Source organism: Vicugna pacos, chromosome 15 (genome assembly GCF_048564905.1).
Source record: "Vicugna pacos chromosome 15, VicPac4, whole genome shotgun sequence".
NCBI lineage: Eukaryota > Metazoa > Chordata > Mammalia > Artiodactyla > Camelidae > Vicugna > Vicugna pacos.
Genome location: NC_133001.1, coordinates 22,963,316 through 22,991,071, shown reverse-complemented (window position 1 = coordinate 22,991,071; position 27,756 = coordinate 22,963,316). Strand labels below are relative to the sequence as shown.

Genomic DNA, 27,756 nt, shown 5'->3' with positions numbered 1-27,756 from the left:
AAGCTTGTGTCTCTCATAGGCGTGCTGCTTCTTCGTATTCTAGGCACTGAGATATTTTCCTTAAGACTTTACCTTTTGTTTCCATGAAAATAGTTTGGAAGTTGTGATAGATTTAAATCTGAGTTTTACTCTAAGGATAGGTTTTTTTTTTTAATAGTATAGATTTTGATAGAAGGATGGTAGTGAAAGAAAGCAAGCAAACAAATGGCAGGAGGCTTGGGGCATTAGCAAAATCACCCTAAGAAGAAAGAAATAATGAATATACCAAGTGGAATGACAGAGATATTACTGCCAAAGACCAACTGTCTTTAACTTAAAATTCCATGTAGGTCCAGTCCGAGGTGAATTATGAACCCAGGTATTAATCCAGAATAATGGTATCATTTTTTTCAAAGTACATCTTCTTGAAACAAAAGATCCATGAGTTGATGTTCTCATCATTGTTTTCCGTTCCTGTCACCCTCAACATTTTCTGGATAGTTGTCATAGAACACTTCTGGTGGTTTTAGGGCTAAAGCACCTCCTGATGTCACTCCCTCTCAGGGTTCACAGTCAAACCATTAGTTAAGAAGGAGGCATTGTGCCAATGCCAAAGTTCAAGTAAAGAGCTTCACCTCTATTTCAGAGGATGTTTTGATATTTGGATTATAATGTATCCTGAGACGGCTGCTTCTGCTAATTACCTCTCTGCCTTTATCTCTGTTCCCTTTATCTCCATCATTGAAGGAGTCACACTGTGGAATGAGGATTGTTGAGTTGAAGGTCTTAATCAAGTAAAACCTTATTGCATCTTATTTTGGAATTAAGTTTCTGTAAATATTGCTATAGGGGAAAATCAATGGGTATAAATAGAAAATTTTCAAGTATGAGAAAAATAGACTTTGAGGTGAAGTATTTGAAATACATAGTTCATAAAGATAAGCATCCAAAAGGCATACATTTCTGCTTCTAGGGAAAGAAAAAGATGAACCATAAAATGCAATTGTTTTATATTAAGAATTTCCATCTTCTCACATTCATAATTGCTTTAGCTAATGCAAAAATTAAGATCTTAATATGATTAAACATTTGTTTGGGTGAACTGGAAAATGTTATATAAAGAAATGATAACACCAGGGTACAGGAAATGTACTACTTTAGAAAAGGCAGCAAAAGTTATATATTCCAGCAGTGCTAGGTCCCATGGTTCTCAGTTTGCATATGAATAATTAATATGCATGCCCCAAAAATGCCAGCTTCTGAGCATTATTTTCAATATGAATTATGCAGAAACAGTTCAGAAATGCCTTTAATAGTCAAGGGAATTACCACCCTCTAAGGTATGTAGAAAATAAAAATCATTTGTTTGAAAAATGAGATAAAAACAGGAGATCTGAATAAAAACATTCAGGAAGAGAAAGTTTCTTGATCAGCTATCTTGTTTTGTTTTTTTTTAAATGCATGCTTTATCTTCTAGGAGTTGTAACGGCCTTCAGGAATACAAAAGTGCATATGAGTCCCTGGAAAAAGAACATCATGAAATTACTCAAGTACCCGAACTACAGAGCAAATAGTAAGTAGTATGGGGAAACCCTGTGAGTTTGCTCCATAGAAGAGTCACTTGAATTGAAGGAAGAAAGAGTGAAAGAAATTCACCAAGGGAAGTAGAAATTCATGGGGTTTTGGGGGGGGGTCTTTTTAAGTTCTTTATCAAAGAATAGAGACAATGATTCAATATGTGTTTGGAAGACTTGTTGAATAAGAGGATTTATGTAGGTTATACATAAAAATGTCATCGTATGTCAAGACTAAGGTTACTTTGTGGCTTGGCCAACATGGGATAAGGGTTTTCTCCTTCTGTTAGATAGGAATGATTGCCCCTAATCATCAAGTTGGCCTCGAACTGAGAAAGAGGCATTTGAGTGCTAATCAAGGTTCAAGTAAGTCATTTCATTTGAGGAATTTCAAATGACCAGTGTCAGTGGCACCCATGAACTGCTCTTTGCTTTGAAATTTTAAAGAGATGAGACTCATTGAATTACCTCAGTTTTGTATTTTTTGTACTTCATTGAGCAGGCTTTGATGAAACACAGTGCTCTTGGTCTGCAAGGAAATACAGGAACATAGTCCATAGTTATACAACAATGTATACTTTTCCTGGGCCAAAGTTGCTAGTTCTGTAGAGCTCCAGGGAATTGAGAGAAGTCCAGGCAATAGAACATAGTGATTAATTTGAGAGCGGTTTCTGGAACCATATTACCTGGATCTAAATTCTAGAACCACAACTCACTAAGTGACTGGGCAAATTACTTAAAATCTCTTTTCCCATCTGTAAAATGGATAATACTACCTGTCTCCACAGAGTTATTGTATGCATTGAATGAGTAAATATATGAAAATCATTTAGAATTAAACCAGCACATACTAACAGCTCTATAAATGTTAGCTAATATTGTACATCATAAAGATTTAGAGTTTGAACTCTGGTCAGACTGTCATCTTGATTTTACTTCATACCAACCATGAGACCGTTCTAAGTCATCACTTCCTATTAAGGTAGCACCTACTTCAAAAGTGGTTCAGTATAATGCTACAAAATGCCAAGTTCTCAATGTGTTAGCAGTTAAGAACATCACCAATATTATTCTCGATATTTTATAAGATTTTAAACAACCATTATAAAATCCTAAGCTTTGATCCATGGACATAAGAGTAATAAAAAAAATCAAACATTTTAATCTAATGGCTACTATGCCTTCCCAACCATTTGGACTTTAAAGTCTCCAGAAGACCCAGAATAGTGACAAACTACTTTATTATCTTTAGTAGTGAAAATGTCCATCCTGAAGCTTTGTCTGGCATAAACATACAAGTGAGAAAATATGTATTTGTGTTAATGAAACAAATATGAATATGAAGAGATACTTCAGTTATTCTATTTACAATAGCTATGTATCTGTCTTGATGAAAACAAATATATAAATATAGTACTTTGACCACATGCAGAATGATGAGGTATCCTCTTCTGTCTATTGTATTAACTATCGAGCTTAGTTGATTCATTACACTGATGCCTGGATATAACCTGCCAGAAATAAATCAGTTTCAACATATGGAGACAAAATCATATCATGAGTGTGTTCTGAATTTTACTTAGTGAATTAATGGTAATAGATAAGGTGCCAGTAAATGGTTCATAACAACAAGATCAACCCTACTATGTTCTCATCATGCAAAAAGTTGCAGTAAAGTCAAGAAGAGTTTCAATACAAGGAGGGTAGGTAAAGATGTGATTAAAGATTCCTGGTTGTGATATGACTTATACTTCCCTTTTGGTTATCTTCATTGTCTTCCCAGGTTGTATAATACAATCATTCCCAAATAATAGTAGCTGGAGGACTCACTATCTTATCATCAGTTGATCAGTGGAAGTAGGTGACTGGTCATGGAATCAGGACTGAATCCAAAGTCAATCAATATTTATAGATATGTAGATACTAAGATGATTTTTTTCCCTTCACTAGTGTGGGTTTTCCTACTGCTTTGTCACAATCATAATGTCAACTTAGCACCTTTCTTCTGATTGTGTTTTTGGAGGAACTTCTAACGCCAACTTGACTGAACTAGCCAGATATGCCTTCTTCAGTATCTTATGTCTGAGAAGTTGGCCATCCACGTGCCCTGTTAGAGCATGGTTTGGTTTTTAAGCTGACTTTTTGAACTGACCCCCAAGGCCTCATTTATATCTCAATTCTCTGTATATGGCTTCTGTTAGTAACAGTTCATAATTCTTATTCCTCATGGCAACCCAAGCAATAATAAATGGCAGAGGAAGAAGGACTTTATTATCAATCAGTCTACATTCTGCTTTCCTTTTTCTTCCTCATCTCTTCTTCCTTCTTTGCCACTGACAGCTGGGAGTTGCAGGAAGGGACAGCCTTCCTCTCCTTGCCTTTTGCTGCCTATATTGCAGAGAAAAACCTTTAACCACGAGATGACAGACATGAATAACTTGAGGGATCTACCTTACTTTCTACTTTTATTCAAGCAACTTAGGAGGTAAAGTCCTGCAGAAATCACTTGCACAAAGCAGGCCAAGAACAAAATTTTGGGTTTGTTTTTTATTTTAAATTAATCTTCACATAATCAGTGTATTCAGTTGGTCAGTTTCCCAGCTTTTTGGTCAACTTCCTAGCTTTTCTGGCTTATTTTTCACTATTCCAAAATACCGATATTCAAAGACTTTTGTCTTAGACTTTCTCTGCCCCCCATCCCCTTTTCTTGATTTTAGTCTAAATTTGGAATATAGTTTAAAAATAAATTATATCATTTGTGTTGGCAAAAATTACAATTGGTACATAACATTTAAACTAAAGTTAGAAAATTTTTCTCTAGAGAGATGAGCCACTATTTCAAGAACCTGGGTGCCTAAAGACAATTGCAGCTATATATTTCTCCCAATTGTGTATTCATATGTCAGAATTATTTTCTAGCAAATCAGATACTATAGGAGAGATACTCTGACTATCAAGCTATAGATTTTAATAGGCAATGTATTAGTTATAAAAGTCAGTATTAGCTCTCTCTCTCTCTGTCTTTTCTTCTCTCTCTCTCTCACACACACAAGACATTTCTGCACTGCAATAAGCAGAGTTTGATTAACTATAGAAAACTTAAGCTTCTGACATTTCATTTACTCAATATCATCAAGAAATGAGATAAAGCTCTGAAGTCCAAAATGGAATCAGAAGGCTCTCAAAAATGGAACCACACTAAGAGGAAGCTAGTCCTCTGACTATCTTTCCTGATCTTTTAGGCTCTCAGAAGATGTGGAGAACTGGTAGCATCAACTGACCAGGGGCTTTTTATTTCTATTTAGAAGGCAAAATTCTCTGTTTCATGGGGATTATGCAAAATGGTCTAACTGCTAAAGAATTCTGAAAAGGAACTTAATAAGCCCAGAAGTTTAGAGAGAAAAACTACCAAGAGTGCATTAAACATTATCTGAGCAATCTTTTCCCAAATTGAGTGGATACTTAAATTAAGACTTTGTCTCTGCAGATAAGCAGGGCAAATACTTTTTCTTCCCAGGGCATTCATTTCCTCATTTGCAAACTCAGGAAAAGAACACCTACCTTATTGGATGGATTCAATGAGACAATATATATTAAGTACCTGTCCAATAGTAGAGGCTCAAGAAGGGTAGATTTTATGATTCACATGGCAATACAAACTTTAAGATTTGGGAATCATTTATAATGGAAACATTTAAAACTATACTAATTACTTTACTTCCTTCTTAAACCAAATATGCTGGATGAAACAATGTTCTTGGTGGCTTAAGAGCATTTCTATTGCATGTTCTAAAAGGATTGCCACTAAGATGTTAAAAAATTCTGTAGGGTATTTTGCCCAGAATCATTGTTCATAGCTCTGTCCAGCAGTTTTAAGTTGCCATAAATCTAACTTCCATGTTGAGTAACTCTGAATTTCCTTCTTAATGCTGATGTTACATTTAGAAATTGATAAGGAAAAGCAATTTCCATTCAAAGGCCTAAATAGCAAAATTTATTTTATTCGGATAACTCCAGTCAGTACAAGGTAAAAAAAAAGTGACCTACACTGGCAATAGTGAAACAATCATGTAGAAATAATTACAGTCCAAAAAAGAATTCTCAAATCCTGAGTTTTAATAAAAATGTGGATCAACCTGGGAAATAAGAGATAGCCAGGAGCAAGTGATATTGTTCAACACATGAGGTTAACTGAGAGAAAATAGAGGTCATAGGCAAAGCGTCTGCCTTAATGGCAGATGATTTCAACCCTTCAGAAAGCCTTTCAGACAAGAAATTCATAACCAGAGGGACAATGAATCAGAGGAATTTAAAGCTCATCCTAGGCTCAAAGGCTAAAGCCCTACAAAATGTGTATTTTGAGCTAAAACTTGGGAAACTGGAAATTTATTAGTTTGAGTAAGAAACTGAAGACAGGTGGCCCAGACAACAGCAGAATTAAGTAAGATATCACACCAGATAAAACAAATTAACCCTGTAGTCAGGTTTTGCATACATGGCAGATACCTATATGTGATCTCACTGCCTATGCCAAGGTGATAGAGCCATGAAAAAAGTGGAGCATAGAGTTCACATTTCATTGGAAGGCAAGGGGTAAAAACATCACAAAGAGTTTTGTGTTTCCCAGTTGTTAAGAAAGAGGCCAGCTAGATTCAGGACAAGGATAAAGAGAGGACCATTCTCTGTAGATTGCTGCAATAAGTTAATGCTGTCTGATTACCTATCAAGAAAAATGTGTTTAATTATTTTTGGAAGCTGGTGGCAAAATAACTGATGCAATTATAAATAATGGGATATGCCATGCTAATCTAGAGCTTTGTATGAAAAACAACTTGAAGAAATCATTAAAAATAATCACAATTAGCATATATGTTACAATGGGTGCTTGGAGGCAGATGTAAAAAACAGAAGCAAGCAAATGCTTGATTGGATTTCATGCTGGAGGAAGTTAGGGGAAAAAATGAAATCTTGAATAGTTTAAATGTTCAGGCTATGATTTATAATAACTAGAGAGAAGGCGAGCTCTTGGTGCTTAGAGTATGAGTATTTTCATCTTCTTTAATCTGCAAAATGTCTTTCAGATAGAATAAGTAATTTAAGTTCTCATTGGTAAACTCTTTTACATTATTCAGGGAAGATTTTCAATCAACCAACAATTATTTCTGAAACATTATGTGCCTAGTGCCAAGGTAAATGATATGAAAAATGAGAGAGAACTGTGAGATACCAACTGCTGCCTTTGAGTAGCTAATAGTCTAGCTGGGGAGTCAAAATGTTGTTATAAAGTTACTGGACTGCATTAAATGATAGCAAATAAACTCTAGTGTGTAACATACACCCAGAAGGAAGTATAAACGGGGAATGCTCAGGGGAGCTAAGGGTAGACAAGGAGGGAGACCTACTTCCACTGAAGGGATAGGCTTTGACTTGAGTATTGTCAGCAGATATATTCTAGGAGAAGTTTACTGGAAATACCACGTGTAGAGAGGTGACGTGTTAAAAAGCCCACAGGAAAAACAGGTATGTGATGAAAATTGAACACTATGTTATTCTAACAATATGACATTCTAGAAAAAGCAAACCTATGGAGACAACAAAAAATTCAGTGGTTTTGGGGGACAGGGTGGAGAAATAAATAGGCAGAGCAAAGAGGATTTTTAGGGCAGTGATAACACTCTGTATGATATTATAATGATGGCTGTATGTCATTATACATTTGTCCAAACAAATATAATGTAAAACACCAAGAGTGAACTCTAAAGTAAACTATAGACCTTGGGTGATTATAATGTCTTAATGTAGGATCATCCTTTATAAAACATGTACTATTCTAATGAGTGATGTTGGTAATAAGAGAGGCTGTGCATCTGTGGGGGCAAGAGACATGTGGGAATATATTCATAGTCTCAATTTTGTTGTAAACCCAAAACTGTTCTAAAAATTTAAGTATTTTTTTAAAAAGGTACATATTGGTAACTGAATCCTTTCAGGGCCTATTTTAACTCTATGGAACTGAGCTAAGCAAGTTTGCTGCTGTGAGAGTGCCTGTAAGGATGGGATTGAGGGGTAGCAGTGGGTTGATAAGACTTTTAGTCTCTGGCTCTTAGCAGAGTTCGCAATCCATGCTGTGTTCTTCCCTTGAGGACTCACCAGCCTAAATCCCTTTGCTTTCATAGGTTTGAAGCAACACATTAGTGGCTTTTGCAATGATTTTCCCCCCCATAGGGTTTCACTGTTAGTTCCATCTCAGATGCTTTTAACTAAATGCATCAGCAAATAATTGTTTTAAAGGATAACCAATTGTTTTGATAATGATAGGGCAAGGCTTTCAATAGATAGAGCATCATTAAATGTGGGTTCTGTAAAGCTATCAGAGTTAGGCTTTGAAAGTACACATAGTATTCAAGCCTACCCCTGATATGCTCTCTTGCTAAGTGGCTTGTTATTTCAGCTACTGTAGACAGCAGGTTCAGATCCCCTTTTGGTTTACACCCTCATTAAAGTGGCATCATCTTGCCCTCCCATGGCTGATTTCCTGGGTTTCTCTCTCTGTGTTCACTGTGGGAATTTTCTGTTAAAAATGCCATTTCTTTTGGAACTGTAGCAGTTATGGACATACTCATCTTCAGACTCTTGTGTAAGTGCCTTTTAAGGAAATAGGTACGAATCGACTCTAAGGAAAAGACATCTCACTCTCTGCTTATGGCATTTCCAAGGACAGCTATGCTAGCATCATCAACAGAGCAATTCGTCTGTTAATGAAGAGAATGACTTCTAAACGCATCCTGACAGATGTGCTTTTACTTGAACTAAAAGAAGTCTAGAGATGGAATCTGGAAAGAATATTATCACTGCTGTTCTTCCTCCTTTTCCTCTCACGAGGCAAGACCACCCGCCTCCCCCCAAACTGACATCGGCAGTCCTATAAAGGGAGTGCCCCTACCTTCCTAGAGGCAGCCAAGGGCAGCCGCACTGTGGAGCACAGCCCTTTCTTCAGCTGGGCCAGCATCTCAGCAAATCTAGGGCGGTCTATGGCTTAAGACAGGGCCAGTGTTAGCCCCTTTTCAGCAGCTCTTGGCCCCCCCTAAGGAGCAAGGAAGTGCTCTTAAATCACCACGTCTGTCATCTGCTGGGAAATAATAATAATAGTAACAGCTGCAGTAACAGTGGTAGTAGCGGAAACAGCAGTTGTCGTGGGTTTGGGAGAGGAGCAGCCCTGGCCTTCCGTAGCTAGCGGAGGGACATTAGCTGATAGTGGAGGCCTTTCTCCCCACCTCACGCTCGCTGCTCCTCAGGAAAACAGGATAGTCTTGTCTGAATGGAATATTCAGAAAAGGAACTGAATAGGTGTGACGGGGAAGCATATGGGCTCTCTTTTTCAGAGCCAGCCTATTCACAGAATGAATGCATTCTGACCTGGCTCCCTCTGCTGTGTGAGAGGAGGCTGCCCCTTTTAGGAAGTCATTGGTCGACCAGAGTTCAAGAGGGAATCAAAATAATTCTGGAACAAAATATTATTACACTTACTTAGCTGCAGATCTAAAGCCGCATTTTCTAATCAATTCATCAGTAATATTCAAATCTCCATCTGACCCTGTGCTTATAACCTTTTAATTGGTTCCGGTCTAAGGAAAGGAACAAGGATATTATTTATGGGCATCTAAACACTTATCAGTGATAGCATCCAAAGCTTAATATTTATGAGCCAGTCACTGTGTTCCGAATACCATACTGAATACTCAGTATTCCGCTTAGTGGCCAATCTCTCAGACTCTGGAAATGAAAAAAAAATGGGTTCAGATCTCATACATCATGTGTTCTATAATTTGGAAGTATTACATACCCTTTTTGTTCCTCACTTTTCTCATCTGAAAAATAGGAATTACACTAGCTCTTACCTCACAGGATCATTGTAACAATTCAATGGATTACATGTCATAAACTTAGAAAAATGCTCAGTACATATACACGCTGATGAGAGTTAACTAGCATTCCTTACTACAGCTTAGAAAAGTAGGTATTTAATTTGTCTTAATGCTATAGATGCAGGAACTGAGACTCAGAAAACTCAAATATATTTCTCAGGAAGTGCTCACAGGTGCCAAATGAAAGAGCTAGGATTTGAAGCCAGATCTAGCTAACTGTAGTGCTTTGGTTCCAGCCTCTGTATTTTGTTCTCAGAAGGGATACTTACTAAGACAGAACTGTATGAATTAAAAGAAAAGGAGGAGAGGAAGACAAGATCCCTTCCTCTCTCGTATTTTTCCATAAAATTTTCCATATATGTCCACCATTGCATATCGTAGCAATCTTCTTTGCATACTCCTTCAATAATGTTCTTTCTTAGTATCTGTATATAATCAAATATCCACAAACATGTTTTCAAAATTTCTCACTTTAAGGTTGTCACTAAAGTTATATGTGAACTATCATTCAGATATTTGTAAAAAGTTTCCATTCTTAAAACAAAAAAAATTTTACCCCTCCCTTTTCCTACCAATATGAGAAAACATCTTAGGTATGTTTAAAGGCATTCTTTATAGTTGGAAAATTGCAAATATGGCAATGCTATTTTTTAACAACAGCAACAAAATCTGTTAAGTAATTTAAAAGATAAGTCTTGGCCAGTTAATTTTTGAATTGTTTTCTGTATACTCAAAGCCCGCAGTTGGGTCATATTCCTTGGAAATCAGAGCGTTTTTCTATCCAGCCTTACTTTTTGGTGGAACATTGTTTCCAAGGTAGTAGTATGTTTTAAGGCCAAAAATTGTTTTAAGTGAAGGGAAATGGCATAAGATTATGAACAATAGTCTTACTACAGAGGTAATTCTCTTACTCTGTACTTACTGTGTCCAGTCCTAATTGACAATGATTGGATTGGCCCAATTTACTCTCTTTCAACCTATTGGACTGTCAAGGCAAGAAAGATAATAATGGAAGGCTGAACAATGGCCAGCAGCAATTTTGTCTTTCAGCAGTCAGGAAAGAAAAAAATCTAGGTGAGCCTGAAGGAAGACATAGGTCTATTTGAATCTGAAGAAGACCCTGAGGGACCAGAAGGAACCATGTGTAGACAGTATGATCAACTCAATTTAAAAAGTAGAGATATTCACCAGCAACCCAGCTGTTCGATCTAGTTGCTTGACATATTTCTGAGGAAACCTTGACAAATTGTACTTGATTTGCTCTAAATCTGGTGTGATTTTTTTTTTTTTTTGCCAGCTCTTGTACTTAAGCTTGCAAGAAACTTCACTTCCCTTATGACATTTCCAATAGTTTCTATGTCGTCCTCTCTGATACGCAGAGGAATGGGGCCAACAGAGTTGCTTAGATAAGGCAGAGCTTGACAGAAACAGCAGTTCTCCTCTCTGGATGCCAGCCTTCGCTCACATGAAAATCTAAGCTCTGACTCTGAAGCTGAAAGTAAAAGGTTGTCACCAAAAGCAGACAGGTGGTTTGTCCAAGCTTATTAAATACATCTATATCTGACAGTAATTGTTTCTATTATTCATCCTTACCTGAATGATAAGGACTTCTTAATTAGTGCCTGAGAAAGTAAATGAGGATTTAATTGACAGAAACAGTGCACACAGTTTTGCTATAATCAAGTTGGTCATGTAATGAAGCACAAGGCAGTTTACTGCTCTACGGGAACACAAACTACTGAACCACTCCAATAGACATTTTCTGAGTTTCAGCCCTCAACATCATAAACAATGTGGCAAGTCAGCAGGCCCACGGTATCTGAAATTTCCTTGATGCATCCTTAATTTCAGCTTGTACATTCTTTTAATAAAGTGTTTGACAGGGATAACATTGAAAAACCTCAATAAATAAGGAGAGGTTGATTACTAAGAGGGCTACCATTTGTACTTGAGGAAATGCAGCAGGGAAGCCAAGTCATTCTACAAAGTTATGAAAGACTAAGCCATGTTTATGAGGAAAGCAAGCAAAGAAAAAATTAATGAAGCCAGAAAAGAAGCCTCAGGAGAAAGAGAAATGTTTAAAGAAAGACTAATGTTGAGTTTTGTTTTGTTTTGTTTTTTCCATTCTATGAAGGGGCTTTCTTTTCTCTGACAGAATTCTTCTTTCTCTAATATCTTGATAGAAGGCAAATTATCTCTGGTAGATTCTTGCAAGCTCTATTGCCCTGAGGGCTATGGTTTTATAGCTTTTAGCTCTCAAACCAAGACATAATAGGGATAACAAACATAAATAGTACCCATTTGTCTTTTTCTTCATGATTTACTCCTCGGGCTCAGTGGGCATCTGCCCTTGGGCATACCAGTGTATGTTTCTGGCTCCCTTTTCCACTTATTGATCTCAATAACCTCATATGCTATCCTAGCCTAGTCTCTCGTCTATATCATAGTACAAAATGCCATTTTAAACAATTATTTCATGAATGGTTCCTCACTGATATGGCAGTAGGACTTCTATCCAAATTTATTATTAAATTTTTATTAATTCAGTTTACATTTCCATTGTACCACCACATATACAGTATTTGCTGAGCCCATAAAAAGTCTATTTTAAAAGATGTATGTTGATTTTGTGATACGTGTTCAACAGTCTAGAGGTAAGGGACACAACTTGTCTTCTTTGGAGAGAGCTGATAATTCTCTCTTTCTAAGTGCTGCTTATGTGAAGAACAAAATATTTGATGCAATTGAATCTAAATGTATCCAGATGCTTTTTGTAATATGATAGTTTTTACAATTTTAGATCCAGAGGGACCCTTACAAATTGCTTAGTCTAGATCAGTCTTCTCTTTTTTATGTGGAGAGTCTGAAAATCAGATATTCAATGACTTGATCAAGATTGCAAATTCTTAGTTGAATATTCAGAATTAGTACCTCAACCTTCTCAATCTTTGTAGCTAGTAGAGAACTCTTCTTCTGATATTTTTCTCATATTATGAATTTGTTTTTTCAATATAGAGATTTAAAAATATTTTGAGAAATAAAATATAGTTGGTGATAATCACATATTTTAGATATAAACAACATTTTTGGTCTACACTGCTCTGGTATTTTTCTTATATAAATATATAAATATTACATACTTATACTTTAGTGGTCTGTCAAGTTGATGTCTTTCTTCTTGATTGCATAATGTTGGTTGCCTTGACTATGACAAAATGGAATGCAAGAGAAAGACTTTGGCTTATTTTGATGTTCCTAAAGTTATTTTTTACAGAAAGATTATATAAGAATATTCAAATAATATTAAGCCATACAACTTTTTTCTTATGTAGAAGCCCAGAATAATCTGAGCAGGAATGGGGAGGCTTGACGTTCATCTGTTGTCCCTTCTCACACTGGGCTTCAAAAACATCTTAGAGAGGCTCTCGAGCACTGGAAACATGATTTAAAAGCCATTACCACAGAGTAGGGGTGGGGTCTGTATTTGATGCATATTGATGATGTTTTCAGTTCCTATTCTGGCCCTTTTTATAAAAGTTCCACTCTTTCACCACACTTGCTTTGCATGGAAAGGTGATGGTAAAACTGAGCTTGGCCTATAACCACAAACAGCTTTCTGCTGTCAAGGACACTGAAGCAGTTTCTTTCACAGGGTATGTGGCAGTTATAGACAGAAAAAAAAAGATTCTGTAAAAGCAAATCTTCCTTAGAGCAAAGCTGGCAAATGCCATAATTTTATTTTGCCATGACATTCCAGTAAGACCAATAAATGCAACATTTCACAGTCACTTCTGCCTGATCTTGAAAAGATGTGGCCCTCAAATGGATCATGGGACAAATTTTTGAATTATATTATTGATTCATTATATCTTAAATCAACTGCTTTTAATGGATGGAATCTGTATTCTATAGGGCTATTTAGGATGTTTGCAGAAACTAACAGAAACCTGTTTTAAATAGTAATTGAAGCTTGATCTCTTACTGCCGTGTTGTTACCTGAACAGCTTTCCCATGAACTACCAAAGCCTGATAAATATTGTTAAATCCACATATAATTAAATAAAACAGAAAGCAATATTACAAATCTGGACCATCATATTCCTGCATGTTCATGAGCATTAATCGAATGAAAACCAATGACATTAATAATATAATATGTAAACATTAAAATCAGTTAACAGCTCTACTAGGAACATACTGTTCTATAGATTTAAGTGATAAGTAGAAGTATGTAACCAAGGAACCAATTAATCAGTTTAGGTCCGCCAAAGAGTACCCATATCTCAGGATCAAGGCATATATTTTCTTACAGCATTTAGGTTAGGAAATAAAGGGGAAAAAATTGTGTTCTGTAAAGGTTCTGTGGCTGACTCATCTTATGTGCTTATAGAAGAAAAATAAACACTTTGCTAACTTTATCCCAAACTGAACACCAGATCAGAGAGGAAAGATGCCTCTTAGATCAAGAAACCAGACTTTCCTGAGAAGACTCTAGAATGTAAACCACAGATTCTGAATCTCAACTAATTTTCCACATCTGTTCACACCCCCAAAACTATCTACACATTTTGAATCTAAAGAAAATAATATATTAAAAAGCAGTTGGCTCATAACATCAATGAAAAAACCACTTTTCTTTCCAATAATATTTCTTTAATATTAAAAAATTATGATTAATTTTGAAAATTTGAAAAAATTTTTAAATATTTTTAAAAACTTACTCTGGCTCCATAGAATGACTTGATCAAAATAACAGGTAATAATAGCTGTTGGCAAAGATGTGGAGAAATCTGAACTCTCTTATACTGCAACATAATATAGTACAGCTGCCTTAAAACATAATTTAGGAGCTCCTCTAAATGTAAAACAGAATTACCAGGGGACTCAATAATTCCATTCTTAGGTATATACTCAAAAGAAATGAAAATATATTTATACAAAGTCTTATATACAAATGTTCACAGCAGCATTATTCATAATAGCCAAAAAAGTGAAAACAATCCTACTATCCATCAAGTAATGTGGTATATCCATACAATGGAATATTATCCAGCAATAAAAAGGATGAGGTATTGATACTTGCTACAATATGAATTTTTAAAACATTTTTCTAAGTGAAAAAATTCAGTCACAAAAGAACACATAATGTATGAATCCATTTATATGAAATATCTGGAATATTCAAAAATTCTATTAAGAGACAGAAAATAAATTAATGGTTGCCCAGATTTGGAGGGCTTAAGGGAAAATAGGAAATGATTGCTAACGGGTATAGAATTTCTTTTGAGGATGGTAAAAATGTCCCTGAACTGATTGTAGTGATGGTTGCACTGCTTTGAATATATGAAAAACCACTGCATTGCACATTTTAATTGGGTGAATTGTGTGGTATGTAAATTATGTTCCATAATGCTGTTTTTAAAAAGTAGTTGATTTTATCAGAGTAAATGTCCATTTCTTCCACATGTTTTAATTTCATGGGAAAACAACATCAAACTCAGAATTCAACTAACTACATCACTGAAATCAGACACTCTTCAAATTGACAGTTACAGTTTATTCACATTATCTTTAATTAATACCAAAATACCTGGGATGTCTTGATCCCTGGGATTAAAAAATCAAAATAATTTTATCAGTTACCCAGATTATTCTAGAAATTAAGATATTCAGCATCATGAAGACAGAATGGAGAAGAAAACTGAAAAATTGCATGAGCAGTTTGGTATATTCTAGTGACTAGATCTCTGTTACGATATGGAATTAACATGACTTTTTGAGGGAATTTTAACATGGATTTTTTTATTCCAGCCTAACAGAATCAGACATGGTGTATTTCTCATAAGATGATTCAGAGACTTTTCCTCCCAATGTTCTTTTTAAAAATAAACGAACAACAACAACAAAAAAAAAATTAAGAAGAATAGTTATTTTTGTAGATGCTCAGTTGATTTGTTTTATCATAACTTTTAGAGCACCTACAAGGCTACAGATTTGCAACACTAAGTCCAAGTACTATCTGTAGACAGATAGCCAAGTTTCCATCCAGGAATAAAAGTGATTGACATATCTACAGTTTATTGCCAATTTACTTTAGATAACTGGGATATTAGAATTCATTAGGATTTCTACAGGAAAAATGGTCACCAAAATCCTTTCAGAAAATATATGGTTATAGATTAAAACAACAAAAACAAGTACCCTGCAGACTGTTTTCTGAGTATTTAAAATTCACAAGTGGGTACTTTGTTCAGTATGAATTTGAATGTTAGAAACAGACAAAATATATTTCTCTTTTGGATTGAATAAAATAAACACATGGAATTGTTGAGAGGCAGTAAGTGTTATACTTAAAAAAAGACAAATGTAAAAGTAAAACCACAGTATTTGAATACCAATTTTTGCCTATATGACCTTGGGCAAAGTATTTAATCTCTACCCTATTCTTCACCTGCTAAACTGGATTAGAAGTATTAGTTACCTTAAAAGCATCTGATAAAATGCCAAATGAAATGAAACAGTCAACATTAAGCCCTCTATAATAGTCACTAAAATGAGCAGAGCCTTCATTCAAATTACGCTAATGGTATTGAGACCAGTGTTTTCTTTTCTTTTCATACCAACAGTAGAGATATGACATCCCTCTAGAGTAAAAAAGATACTCTTAATAGTGTCAGAGTAACATGAAAACATAAGGCTTACAAAATTCATAAAGATATTGGCCAAAGTGTAGATGAACCTCCATCAGATTTTCAAAAAGATGACATGTCAAATAGTTAATTGTTCAAGAGATTTAAATACTACTTAAGGCTTTGGATGCCACTTTGAATGGCACCTGAGTTATAAAAGGAGAATCTGTGATTAAAGAGCATGAACCTTGTTAAAAGTTAATTTCAATGTCAAGATTAGTACTGAATAGAGCAACTCAAAATAACAGGTGTTGCCTCATATTTGTGTGCATTTATTACACAGGTATTAATCAAGAAGTGTCAACATCTTCACTATAGAGGGAAGGCTTTGGAAAAAAAATTTGATGGTCAACAACCAAAGAAAAATTATGAAACAAATCCAGAGGAGCTAATTATTTCCTTTTCCATAAAATTTGCAGGTACATTTTTGCTGAGGTAGATGTCAAGTGAGATTTGATAAATACAGAAGTCCCCCCTTTATATCATCATCAAAACGAAATGCCAGATCAGATTGTTGGGTTACATATTTAGAAGAAAATGTAGATATATCTTACTTGATATAAAGATAGACAAATAGTTAAGCAAGAAACAAAGGGAAAATCATTTTAAAAAACAAAAATTACACTGTACAGGGCATACCTCATTTTATTGTGCTTCACCGATATTGTGCATTTTACAAATGGAAGGTTTGGGGGAACCCTGCACTGAGCAATTCTGTTGGCGCCATCTTTCCAACAGTATTTGTTCGTTTTGTGCCTCTGTGTCATAGTTGGTAATTCTTGCAATATTTCAAACTTTTTTATTATTATTATATTTGTTATGGTGATCTGTGATCAGTGATTTTTGATGATACTACTAAGACTTACTGAAAGCTCAGATGATGGCCAGCATTTTTCAGCAGTAATGTATTTTTAATTAAAGTATGTACATTGTTTTTTGGACATAATGCTATTGCACACTCAATGGACTACAGTACAATATAAACATAATTTTTATATGCACTGGGAAACCAGAAATTTTTGTGACTTACTTTATTGCAATAGTCTGGGACTGAATCCACAGTATCTCTGAGCATACCCATATTAACTTCTATAATTTAAAAAATTATCCATAAAAACTAAAAAGCAAATACCAGTATGCAGAAATTATTTCCAACATATGTCATGGAAAATGGGTTAATACCGCAAAGTATTGAGCTTTCATGAGTCAATCAAAATTATAGAAAATGGATAAACAAAAAAGTCAGAGAAAGAAAATACAAATGGTTAATAACACATAAAACATTTAAACTGATCAATAACAAAGTCTTACATTGAAATAAAATTTCCTGTACAGTCAGCAAAGATATTTTTAAATGAAAAGGCATATAATTTAAAAAGGTGTGAGAAAGTAGCCATGGGCTAAATTTTTTAACAACTATATAGAGATATAAATCACATTCCATACAATTCACCCACTTAAAGCATACAACTAGTTTTTAGTATATTCAGAGATATGTGCAACCATCACCACAGTTTCAGAACACTTTCATCACGTCTAGTATCTTTTACCTATATCCTCACATCTGTGGTTCCCACCCCAAAGACTTAAATAACCACTAATCTACTTCCTGTCTCTATAAATTTCCCTATTCTGGACTTCGGAATTGGAATCATGTACTATACAGTCCTTTGTGATAGGCTTCTTTCACTTAGCATGATGTCTTCAAGGTTGACCCATTTGTAGCGTGTACCAGTACTTCATTCCTCTGTGTGCCTATATAATATCCCACGGTATGGATTTACTCCATTTTGTTTACACATTCACCTGTTTGTAAATGTTTTTGATGTATTATCTCCTTTAATTTTATATAGAATCCTAAGAGGTTTATCCATTTCAATCATTGAAAAATTGAAATAACTTAGTACATCATACTAGGTTAGTAAATGGAGCTGCTTGGATTTAAATGCATACTGCCTGTTTGTAGAATTTGCACTCTGTCTCCATCCCCTTAAGCATGTTTATCATAGGTAGACCAATAATTTTACTTCCAGGAATTTTTCAGAAGGGAATATTTAGATACTTATAGACATATTAGTATACATCAATTATTTATTGCATCATGTATTAAAGGGAAAATTTGAACATAACTATACTGTATAGTAACTGTGGATTTGTTAAATTATGGTACATGAATACTATGGAGTACTATGCAGCTATACAAAACAAATGGAGTTTTCAAAAAAGTAATTAATATATAAAATTGAAGAGACCATAGTCTTAAGTGTAAGGAAAGATTGTTAAATACTGTGTATAGCTATATATATAGCAGACCCCAATATATGTTCATCATTTATAAAGTAGGTATGACAATAATACCAATTTTATGGGACTATTGGGAAGACTGAATGTGTTAATGTATTCATTGGGTTTAGAGCAGTGTATATACATACATCTAACTGTTAGGTACACACACACAAATATCACAGAATAAATGGATACACACAATAATTTTGAGTGGAAATTTTAGGTGACCTTGATATTTTTTATATTTTTTGTTTTATTCCATCAATTCCACAAGAAACCTCAAAAGGTTAAAGTCTGTGGAAAGAAACATCTTAAAGTAGTGAAGCAACAAAACAAAGAGAAACATTTCGTTCAGTTTTGTTTCCAAAATATTGAGGGGTGATTTTAGACCGAGTAACCACTTAGGAACATGAAGCTGGTGATACTCAAACCAACCTATCTTCCTAAATGTGAAAAAGGGATTTCTGTTTATAGGCCTAGGCCTGTTTTGAAAAGAAGATTACTAAAATGATCCCAGTGAAACACAGATGCTCAGCGATCTTGAAATGAACGGTAGGCTGTGTGGCAGGGTATTTTTGCCGCTGTCAGATGTTGCTTATTAACCCCCCACCTAGCTTAGCGTGCTGTTAGACTGGGGAAAAGCCTGCAAAACTGCTTTCTTCCCAGGAGACAGTTTGTTGACATATCAGTTGCAGAAGAAAGTTTTCTGAAATCACTCATACCGTCTCCTTTTTAATAGCCCGTGCTTAATTAACACCCTCTCTCCCTCCATTTCAAACCAATATAAGACAGCTGTCAAGAGGTGATTTAACTTGCCTTAACTAATATTTCACTAGAAACTAAAAGCTTTTATATCACTTTTACATCCTGCAGGTACAGGTTAAAAAAAAAAAGCCTCCTAAGAGGAATTCATTTTCATGTACTCACCTGCCTATCAACTAGCATGTCAACACCATCAAAAGAAGCACTATAATTGTTCAGACTTAGGGAGATAGGGTCCACTTCTTTCTCTAACTGTATTTTTACAATGTATTCATCTCTGAGTATAAAATTAATACTGGTAAACAATTCCTTATCTGAAATTGCCCATAGAAAGAAAGAAAGAGAGAGAGAGAAAGAAAGCAAGCTGTGAAAACAAAGATTTTACAATTAATTTTTTTGTTACTGTAAAAAGATGTGCTTTTTATTGAAGCATAGTTGATTTACAACGTGTTAGTTTCAGGAGTACCGCAAAGTGATACAGACCATAAATATATATTATTTTTAATATTCTTTTCCATTATAGATTATTACAAGATATTGGATATAGTTCTCTGTGCTCTACATTAGGACCTTGCTGTTTATCAGTTTTATATATAGGAACTCATTTTGTGACAAAAGTTGACCTGACCTAAACTGACATAAAGCTGTACTAGTTCCACTTACTGTGAATATGCACAGTATTTTCCTGCAGAGTATTAATGTGTTTGATTACAGGAGGCTTTCTCAGCCCCACTGACAGGAATATCTTAATATAAAATATACATACCACATAAACATCCCTGAATTCAAAATTTCTCAATTCCAAAATATACTTGGCTGTACTCGTTTTGAAAAAGGGAGTGTAGACCTGTATATTCTTATTGCAAAAACATTATACAAAAAAGTGTGAAAAATAAAATTAGGATAAATTGTTATATCACTACCAGAGCTAACAAATGTCAACATTTTGGTGAATGTTTTACAGTTTTTTTTTCTATAGTTATGTATATGTAAAAGATGAATGAATGTACACTATTTTGTGAATTATTCCTTCAGTACTGTATCATAAACCTCTTTCATCATAAATAAATATCGATCTAGCACATTATCATAATGAATATTGTATACGTCTACTGTAACATATTTAACAAAACCTTTATTTTTAAGGTATTTATATTGTTTCAGAGTAATTACACTATAAACAACATTATGTTAAATATCCTTATAGGTATATATCATTATTTCAATAGGACAGATTTTAAATGGAGTTTCTTGATAAGAGAACATAACTATATTAACTTTGGATACATATTATTCAAACTGCATTACAGAAGCACACTACCAATTTATATCTTCAGCTTCAGTATGAAATAGTGCTCACTTTCCCATACCATCACCAGCATCAAGTATTAAAAAAAACTAACACAATATTGTAAACCAACCAATCTTCAAGTTTTAAAAAAAATTTTAAAATGTTTATCACAAGCCAATACAGGCCAAAAATAAATAGTTTTTATTATACCATTACCTGAGAGGACTGAATATATTGGACAACATAGTAATCTAAGGAGATAACGATGTAACCTGTTTTCTATTCTGTACAATTTTAAAAAAAGCAAAGTCTATTTTAATTGATTATCAAATAATACATTACTTTCTATTGGACTTTTAAGATGAGGGAATCGTTGATGAAGAACTAGGTGTCCAAACTTTTTCAATAGCCAGAATTCAAAATGGAATAATATATCAGGAGTTTTGTTAGATATACTAAAAATACTACCTCCTATTTGTACAACAAAATTAATTCATTTTTGATACATGCAATGGTACAAAACTCTCAGGAAATTTGTGTGTGGCGGGGTGGGCAATAGCTGTGCTGTATTGAAAGGATGAGTGACCACTAGATGAGACTTATCAAAGGTGTCTTTTCTTTAATTTACTTACCTTTTCACCTTGGTAAATTTGCTTGACTTTCTATGTATTTCAGATTTTCTTATAGGTAAATTTAGAATATTTTATATAAGAAGGTATTGTCAAATTAAATGAATCATCATATGTGAAAACAATCAAAAAATAACGTGCATGATAAATGCTAGCTAAATTTGAATAAAAGCAAGTTCTCATGATAATGTTAATTTATTCAATACATATTTTTGTGTGCATACTTATTATTCTAGGATTCATCTCCTTTGTCTCTGTTCTGTAGAACACAGTTGAGGAAATACAGATTCTGTTCAAATTACTGCCCTGCCATTTAATGACCTGTCCATTCTTTAAGTTTCTCACATGCAAAGTGGGGATTTTAAAGGCTACTTAAAGAGTACTTGTAAAAATTAAATAATGTAATGCATTTAAAGTCTAAGGGTAGTTCCCATAGTCAGTGTTCAATTATCTTGAGAGTGTTGGTGGTGAGAAGTCAAATTTCCCATCCCACTGCCTTACACAGAGCTGAAGCCATTCAATACCAATTTGCTTCCCTTTTATTTTCTCTCATTGGTTCATGATCAGAGGTACATTACTTACTGAGCACCAGTCACTGAGTGATTGCAGAACCCACTAGAAAGTCTTAATGATAAGGTGAGAATTGATAAGCTAAACCAATTCCCACCCACCCCCTACACACAAAACAAAACAAACAAACAACCAAAAAAGCCACATGTATTTTACTAAGACCAATCAATTCCTTAATGATACAAATGACAAAGATATGAAACATAATGAAATATAAAGAGACTATGATAGAATGTGGCATGATTACCAGAAAATCCCAAATAGAAACTTCATGGAAAAATTAAAGCAATTATTTTTAAAATAGCTACACTTCCCACCAAACAAGAAAGGAATTTTAAAAGTCTATACTGTCAGTAAAGTACTTTGCTTTCCAAGGGATGTCTAAGATTCATAATTACATAATTGTAATTTTTTTAAAAGACACAATTTATTCTAAGTTAATAATGTTTAAACCCATAAATTTCAAAATGATGGATATTTATAGTACTGTGTCTTGTTCATAATGACTACATATTTGCAAACTATTATTTTATACTTTAAAACCGTGGTCATTGATATTTAAAGAGCCATGACTATATCATCAAATAAAGCACATATTTGCTCAATTACCTAGTAAGCTTGAGTGCACAATGACATTCAGTCTAAATCATGAAAGCAAAAAAAAACAGTAAAGTGATTGTAGTTTTCAGATGTCTTTAAAGTTTGGATTAGCTATCTTCGTGGAAAAAAAAAAAGCCGTGATTTATTTATGGAAATATTCCCCTTGAAAAGGTCAGGGGCGAATCCCTGAGGAATCACTTGCTCAACTAGTCCAATAAATTATTTTCACCTTTTTACTTTCTGAACCACAATAGGATCGGTTTATAGGACAAAAAGGAACTAACAAGGACTGACTCTATAGCTTTAACAGAAGAGAGATAGACAACTGAGCGGGCAGGAGAGGTATATGATCATTAGCCAAACTCCTTTATAGGCTGTGAATCTAGTTTCAAGAATGGTTCATAAGAAAGAAAGAAGTGTATTTTTTTTTAATGAAAATCTCCTGTTTGCCTTAGTAGAGGTGGTCTCACCTGCTCTCCTGACATTTGGGGTTTAGATTTGCTCATGCAGCAGGGATATGATTGCCAGTTGTGTGAAAAATGCATTCCGAACAATTGCAGAGTGTGAAAAACAGCTTTAGTATTTTAAGACTGCTAACATCTTAAGGTGGAAGTACTCAGTTCTTTCATCTAAGAAATCGATATACAATATACTGCCACATAGTTGTCATCTTCAGTACAATAGGTAGTGGCTAAATAGTAACATTTTTATTTTATGAATTTGACTTCCATATTAAAACCTCTTCCCAAGTATTGCAGAAGAATTTTGAAGCATGTTGTGAATTTAATGATTCAGGAAGAGTTTGAGTGATTGTTAATATCTCATAGATAAATAAGGAGTTTAGACAGAAAAGTTACATAACCAAAGCCACAATGTATTCAGAATTTTCCCCTAATGTGAACTTAGAATATTTAGTCCTAACTTCTTTTATTTGTTATCATTAGACTTATTCATAGCATCTAAATTATTAGGAATTCAGGTTAGGTTTAAGGGAGTGAACTCCACTTCTAATACTGTCCCCCACTTTTAGCACTGTCCCTTTGTCTGTACTAACTATAGACAGAAGGGAAGACAAGGAAATGGGCAGAAAGGTCTAGCCAGCTTGGAGAGTTGTTGACTATGCAAGCAGCATCAATGTGGGTGAGGCCTGGCAGATTCCATAGGAGGAAGGCATAGGTTAAGGATGGAGTCAAAACATCTTTGCAACATTGAGTTGATGGGAATGGTCCAGTACCCTGAAAAACACCAGGAGCTGATAAAAATATGATCCTCAAAGGTAAAACCCACTTCTGTTAAGTGGAAGAGACCTCCTGCTTTTTTGTGCAATAGGAAAAAATGTTCTAAGAATATTTCTCCTCAGTGCATGGACAGAGGTTAGTTCATAGTTAGAACCCTATTGTTCTGCCTTGGTAGTACACCACAAAACAGAAGATCTTTCTATGGTATAATAGGTAATTAAATGTCATGAGGCAACCACTAAGAAATTTCATTCTGGTATTAGTAACTAACCAATCCCCTCCCTTCCTTTTGAGCTACCAAAATCAAAAGTAATTACGCCAAACACTCTCTACTGAAAAAAAAAGAGGAGCTTCATTGCTTTCAATTCAAAAAGGTAGTATAACAAAGGAAATAATATATTAAACAACAAAGATAGGGACTGCTTTAGGGACTGGTTTATAGTTGTGTCATGAGATTGCAAGGGGAAAAACTGGCATTCGTTCCTTTCTGCCACTCCAGCTAGTAGTCAAGGTCTGGCTTCTGAGCCTTGGGATAGAGTCAAGACAGGTGTTACTTTCTTGAGATAACATACAGATGTGAAGACCTGACCCTGACAACTTCCATAATTGATTTGTTTGAATCAGTGTTTTAATTTTTATGGGATGGAAGGAACCACTTACCTTTGATTCCCTGGGCCAAATGTTTACTGTTTACTCCAAGTCTGTGATTACTGTTTTGCCTTCTGCTACCAAATAATGGAGTTGTGAAGTTAGCTCACTGGTTTGATCACAGGCAGTAGGGAAAGTCTAAGATTGGTTGCTGCCACCATTTGCAACATCAGCTGATGTCAGGGGCCAATCAATGTAGACAGAATAACCAAAAATAGAGTAGTCTAGTATGAGCAAAAAATTCCTTTTGCTGAGACATTTACACTGAGAACTAGAACCATTTATTTTCCGGTGAATATGTCTCCCTAGCCACTTAGAATGAGCAGGTGAGAAGCTCTGTTTCTATGGTTTTATGTGTGAGGTAATTGTTTAAAAGAGATCATGTAAAGTGGTGATTGCCAAATTTGAAAAATTATTAGAATCCAAGTTGATCAGTCAGCTATAGTATGAATTACCAATATTTCACATGACATGACCCTTTGATAATTTGATCACAGATAAAAATTGATCTGTGTGGATATAAAATGCATGGAAAGTGTTATATATATTAAACAATCCAATTCAAATACGCAAAGGACCTGAACAGACATTTTTCCAAAGACTTACAAATGGTTAACAAGTGTATGAAAAGGTCTCAACATCACTAATCATCAAGGAAATATAAATCAAAAGTATAATGAGATATCACTTCACATGTGTTTGGATGACTATTGTCAGAAAAATAAAGGATGACTGTTGCTGAGGATGTGGAGTAAAGGGAATTCCTGTTCACAGCTGGTGAGAATGTAAATTGGTCCAGCAATATGGAAAATAGTATGGAGGTTCCTCAAAAACACAAAAATAAAACTACCTCAACAATCCTTTTGGGTATATACTCAAAGAAAATAAAATAGGAAATAGCTGTGCTCCCATGATCATTGAAGCAATATTCACAATAGCCACAATATGGAAACCACCTAAGTATCTATCAATAGATGAATGGATAAAGAAATCATGATTTTCATATATATAAATACAATTCAGCCTTTAAGTGGAGATCTTGCCATTTGCAACACTATGGATGAATGTGGAAGACATGCTAAGTGAAATAAACCAGGCACAGAAAGAAAAAATTTTGCAGGATCTCACTTATGTGGAATCTAAAAAAGTTGAATACATAGAAGCAGACGGTAGAAAGGTGGTTACCAGGGGTGGGGTGTGGGAATGGGAGATGTTGGTCAAGGGCTACAAAGTTGCAGTTATTTAGGCTAAAGAAGTCTTGACATCTAATATACGGCATGCACTGAATACTGCAAATATGCTAAGAGTTGATTTCACACATACACACACAAAATTGGAACTATGTTAGAAGATACCTAGCTTGACTGTAATAGTCATTTCATTATGTATATGTATATGTATATCAAATCATCATGTTGTAGATCTAAAATATATACAATTTTTATTTAAAAATTGTAAAAAAGGTTATATCTCACTAGAAGCAGTCACTTTATGTCTAGTTCTCTTCCTCCTCATTTCACTATCTAAATCACAGTCCCCTATTCGGAATACTGTATCCTTCCTTTGACATGAAATACACAAGAAGGTCCTAGCCTAGGCAGCTGTTATTGTAATATCAAGCTCCTTTGTTGTGCACGGTCTTCACTTGACTTTTTCATAATTTATCATTAACCAGTCTTCTGGCTCGTATGTTTAACCCATTATTCCTCAATTCGCTTGCCTGGGATTTAGATCCCTACTCACCTAGGCTGTCTCTTGATAATTTGTCTGAATTTTTCAATCTAGTCTACTTAGCTTTGCTTTTACTTTGAAGGAAATTCAAGATTTACTCTACTTACTAGTTTTGAAAGAAAGAAAAAAGGAGGCTTATCAAATAGCACCTTCCCATTATCTGTTTCCATGCACTTGCTGCAAAACTCGAAATGAGACTGGAGATTTTAAATAGACTTGGGTGGGAGAACATGAGCTTAGATATTGCTGATATGTTTCAGCTGACCCTTGGAATTTGAAGATAATAGAGATCAACAAATTTCTTAAGACAGCCAATAGCTTTTACATCTTCCTAACACCATAAATATCTAGTCTATCAATCAGATGATATGAGCAAATGAGAAAGTGTGATTTGATTCTTTTGTTATCGTTTTCTCAAAGGCAATTGAAATTGAGAATTATAAAAAAGTCTTGCTGAAAAGAACTCAAGTATTCTTTAAAGTCTTCGTGTTTAAAAAGAAAAAAAATCTCACTGGGGTTTAGGTCAAAAGCTAAAGATCACTTGAGGAGAAATTAGAACAAAGTAATTTTTCTTCTTATTTAAACAAAATATTTGTTAAGCACACAGACACACACAAGAGATGCACAAACACACCTTTTCTTTCATAATAAGAACCTTGAGATTCTTCCATATAACCACTTTTCCACTTAACACCTACACTCTAGGCACAGCCTTTTCCAGTGGTTTCCACATATCATAGAACTTTATACTGCTATAGACCATTGGCCAGAATCCTCAGAATAAGTAGAGCTCTGACACCAGTTAGAACTCCCCAGGCTTGGACAAGTGGTTCTGTGGAGACTCCTTTGAAACAGTATCTATATCTGTATCCTAGAGCCCAGAGCCATCAGATGGATCCAGTTTGAATGTCAGTGCTTTCTGTCATCGCACAGGCTATCCTCACCCATGTTCCCATTTGCTTCCTCAACATGTCTTTTTTTTTTTTTTTTAATGCTTCTGCCTCCTTGTATGTGGCCTATTTTGGGGTTCCCTTTATACAACTCTTTTCTTTCTTGTTTGCACCTTAGGTGAAAACAAAATAAATGTAAATAGTAAATTATCATGTTACCTCATTTAACAAAATAGAAGGCAACAAAGGGTATCGACTGGCACAGAGACGATTTTATAAATTTCTCTTAAACATGAAGTTCTGAGAATTGTATCTGGATTAAAGCATTAAGTCTACACTCTGGATGAGAGCTATGTATTCCTTTAAATGAGTGGGGCTTGGGAGTGTTCTATAGGAACATAATTTTACTTCTGAAATCAAATATTTCCTTCTCTAAAGCACCTTGTTCTTAGCCTCATCATTTCTTTTTCAAAGAACATCCTTCTGCCAATCACCCAGGATTAAAACCACAGACTCAGATTTGACTGCTAGTCCCTTGCCCCTTAATAAGTTGTCAAGTCCAATCAATTCTACCTATAAAACTTTCTGCTATCTCCTCCTCTCTATTTCTACAACCCTATTTCAAATCCCCCAAGATCTTCAGAATAATGTGTAAAATCTAACTGACATTTAATGTTTTCTTTCTCTCTCCTAGTCCTGCCTTTCTAGCCTGTTTAGGGAGCAAATGCCTGTGTTATTTCTTTCACCTGGGCCTTTGCTTTTCCTTCTGCCTGAATACCCACTCTATCTTTTCCATTTGTCCAACCCTCACTCATCCCTCAGATGGCAGTATACAAGTGCCTCTGTGCTGGAAAGCCTTCTTCTATTTCCATAAATTAAATGACAATCATCACTCCCTCCTCTGAATTCCTATACACTTAGTTATATTCTCTATCATTCTCTCC

General features: G+C 34.8%; 1 long non-coding RNA gene across 1 annotated transcript; it reads right to left on the bottom strand.

The window, feature by feature from the left end:
* Positions 1 to 1,419: 1,419 nt before the first annotated feature.
* Positions 1,420 to 24,484, bottom strand: LOC140685870 (uncharacterized). The gene is made up of 3 exons (XR_012059309.1): positions 24,204 to 24,484; positions 2,022 to 2,082; positions 1,420 to 1,499 (listed from the first exon to the last, which is right to left on the bottom strand). It is a non-coding gene; the product is annotated as an uncharacterized lncRNA (long non-coding RNA).
* Positions 24,485 to 27,756: the final 3,272 nt, after the last annotated feature.